We start from the raw sequence: 3,860 nt of genomic DNA, 5'->3' as shown, positions 1-3,860 counted from the left end.
GTCTAACTATGATAAACTAATTTACTTAAACCTTTAGATTTCACTCAACATTTTTGTTGATCATTTCATGTTTTATCTCAGGTTCTTAAAGGTATTAGCTTTCGCACACTTTGATAACTATGTGCTTTGTGGTGCATACACTGGATGAGAGTCCAGCATGAGTCTTTCTGTCAAGAACTATTGATATTTCTCAAAATATGCATATTTATCTTCGCAATATTTCCCTACTTTGATGGCATTTTGATACGAGTTGTGATGAGCAGTTTGTGGTATTTAGACGTTTCGGGACAAACGTGGTCTAAAAGTTCATATTTATGCTAAGGAATCGACCATTGGGCCAAAGGAATGAACCATGTGAAGTTTTGGAGTGAAAATGAAGTTCCATGGTCAAAAGCGGCACTCCTATGTGCTAAAACGAGAGTTAAAAAGATTTGTAGCCAAAAGCGCCTCTCCAACCCAAAAGCGCCGCTCCTGAGGTCCAAAAGTGTCGCTCCTGTCCTAAAAGTGCCGCTCCTGTCCAAAAGCACTGCTTCTGTCCAAAAGCGGCGCTCCTAAAAGCGCCGCTCCTGTACAAAAGTGCCGCTCCTGACCAAAAGCGCCGCTCCTGACGCTGATTCAGCCAAAAAAATTAGCCGACCTATAAAAGCATATTTGGGGTTTTTGAGTGGGAGAGCTGCAATTGGGGTCCGAAATGGAACCCTAAAAGGGTCAATTTCATCATTCTATCAAGATTAAAGCTAAATTGATGATTCAAGTTGAAGATTAGTGAAGCTAAATGCTAGATCTACATCATCCATTCTCCATTTTGTAATTTCCTTTCTATTTTAGCACTTGTTCTTATTTTCTCTACTTGTAATGATGAATACTAGTTGTTTCTTTGATTTTGTTCTTGCTTATCTTGTAATGCTAGCTTAGATTTGTTATTGTTCACTTGATTATGATACTTGATGCTTGGATTTTGCCCTAATCTATGAATTGGGTGTTTGAATGAGTTGATGATTATTGTGCTTGATTGATGATCCATTGCTATGCATTTGTTTTAGACTTTACTTTGATTACATAGATTGAATAGATCTCTTAGTGATTTGAGAAGTGAATTAATTTATGCTTCAACACCTTAGGTGATCTTGACAACTAGGTTAAGAATTTCAAGTGATTGTGTTCTTAGTCTATGTTGGTTCTCAATTGGTCTTTAGTAAACATAGTGGTGTTTGATTATCTTAAGTGATTTTGATAATTAAAGGATTTTAAGTGATTTTAATCCAAAATCGAGTCTTAATGATCTCACTCAAAACATAGTTTGATCTTTTGAAATGAGTCTACGTGAGTTATTGAATTTCATTTGATTAAGGTTTTATGGAAGTTGACGAATGGAAATGAAACTATATGTTTGAACATTGTTGTGTAATGAATTAATTGGGTAAGCCATGGCAAAAGGTGGAATAATCAAGTGGATACGTTTTTATATTATTTGTTAATCTCTTTTAGTTTAAGTTTAGCTTAATCAACACTTTATCAAATCTTTATCAAAACCCCGCAATCAAATTAGGATAATTGCTAGTGTTTTGAGATTCATGTAAACTGCTCCCTGTGGAACGAACCTTGACTGAATACTTGCTAGTTGCTATAATGATCGGGTTATTGTTGCTCGAGCGTTTGTGTTAATTGGTTAAGTGTTTGATCATTGTTTTTAATTATTAAAATTTGAGAACACTAAAACGAACGCACAATCAACTTTTGGCGCAGCTGCCGGGGAGCGGTTTTTAATTGAATTTTGAAATATTTGCTAGAAGTTGTTCTATCCTTTTGTAAAAATTTCATTCTTGCAAAAGTTACTTTTTGTTTATATTTGCTTGTATTCGGAAAACGCTTGTTTGTTTGTGGTATGATTAAGCTAGATGGCAGAGTATGATGCTTTGTGTGACTACTTGATGTCAAGAATCGCGAATTATGATCTAAAAATGATGGGAGACTCAAGTCACATAGGTTTGGATGATGGTTATTTGGGAATGAATGATGATAACGGGTACATGGGCATGAACAATGAAAATTATTTGGGTATGAATGATGGTTACATGGGTATGAATGACAATGGTTATATGGATTATTCGCAAGCTAATGTTTATCCGGACGATTATTATGGTATTTGTGATGGTTATTATCGAGACGGGGGTTATGATGATAGTTACATGAATGATTTCACCCCCATTGATCAACCTTGTAATTATGGTCCTATTTCTAATTTTGACTTTATGAGTCAACCAATGGACTATTGTAACGACCCGACTTTTTCGACTTTTAATTATATTTATTTCTTTCACGAAACTGCGTATTTGTGCGTATTGTGTTAGATTATATTCTGGGATCATTAATTATGTTAATTACTTGCGTTAATGCCTTACAACGTGTTTTTAAGTACTTAGTTACTTAACGTGATCCTTGATTTCATTTACGACCGTTAGTGTCACTTATTGATTAAAACGAGCTACGAACTTAGTACACGTTAAACTTTTGCCATAATTAGGATATTATGGCTACGTAAACGTAATTGTTACTTATTAATGACAATTACTTGGTTTTATGGTTCCTTAATTATGATTAAGTGTTTACTAAGGCTTACTAGTTATGGACTTAACACCTTAATGGACTTCCATGGCCTAACCTACTCAACTTAAGTGGGCTAGTAATGGGTTAATTAGCCCATGTAATCATAATTAAGTCCATGAAATTAATAAGATAAGTATTATGCATGCTTATGTACCAAGGCTTGCATTATGTCTCAAACCACCCAACATGTCACCATCACCATGTACTACCACCATGAGCCACACCACATAAGGCCAAAATGGTCCCGCCACCTTTGCCTCCCTTGACCGTCGGCCACCACCCACCACCCCACCATTTTGTATTTTTTTCTTTCTTTCTTTTTCTTTCTTTGATAAATACCCACACTTCATTCATTTCTTTCATTTTCATTTTCATTCAAACACACACTCTTCTCTCTACTTTCTCATTCTAAAATTTCTCTCAAATACTTGAAGAATTTGTAAGTTCTTAACTTCTTTTTCTTTCTTTTCTTACTTTAATTCATAGATCATCATCATCATGAACAAAGATTCAAGTTTTGTAACTTGAATCTTCATAACTTTTGTTGATTTAAACTTTGTTTTGAAAAGTTTTCAAGAACATGAAGGATTCAAGCTTCTTAGCTTTGAATCTTCATAATCTTGTTAGATCTAAGTTTATTTACTTAAGATCTCTTTATTTATGTTTAAAGATCAAAACCCATGTTTATGATCTTCATGTAACTTGTAGATCCAACACTTTACTTTATGGATCTTCAAGAAAGTTTGAAATACAAGCTTACTAGCTTGATGTTTCTACAAAAAGTTAAGATAAGATCAAAGTTTGTTAACTTATGATCTTCTTTTATTTGTTGTAGTTTAGATTTGTGACTTGTGTTTTCAAGAAACAAAAGATGCAAGCTTGCTAGCTTGAGATCTCATAAGTGTTGTTAGGAATCCAAGCTCTCTAGCTTAGGGTTTCATTTTTGTGTTTGATCTAAGTTGTGTAACTTATGATCTTCTACTTGGTTTAAACAAAAGTTCATTTGATTATGTTCATCTTACTTTACAAGATCTAAGTTTCATAACTTATGGTTGTGTAAAAGTTGAAAGTCTAAGTGTTATGACTTAGGGTTTCACCAAGAACATGAGATCTAGACTTTGTAGTTTAAGGTCTTTAATATTTAGCTAAGATCTAAGTTCTATAGCTTAAGGTCTTGCTTATTTAGTTTGATTCAAAGTTTATAGCTTAATAGAACTTGTGATTGTATTGAAACTAGGAAATTGATGTAACTT

This window comes from Rutidosis leptorrhynchoides, chromosome 1 (assembly GCF_046630445.1).
Source record: "Rutidosis leptorrhynchoides isolate AG116_Rl617_1_P2 chromosome 1, CSIRO_AGI_Rlap_v1, whole genome shotgun sequence".
NCBI classification, from domain to species: Eukaryota; Viridiplantae; Streptophyta; class Magnoliopsida; order Asterales; family Asteraceae; genus Rutidosis; species Rutidosis leptorrhynchoides.
This window is presented reverse-complemented; position numbering follows the sequence as displayed.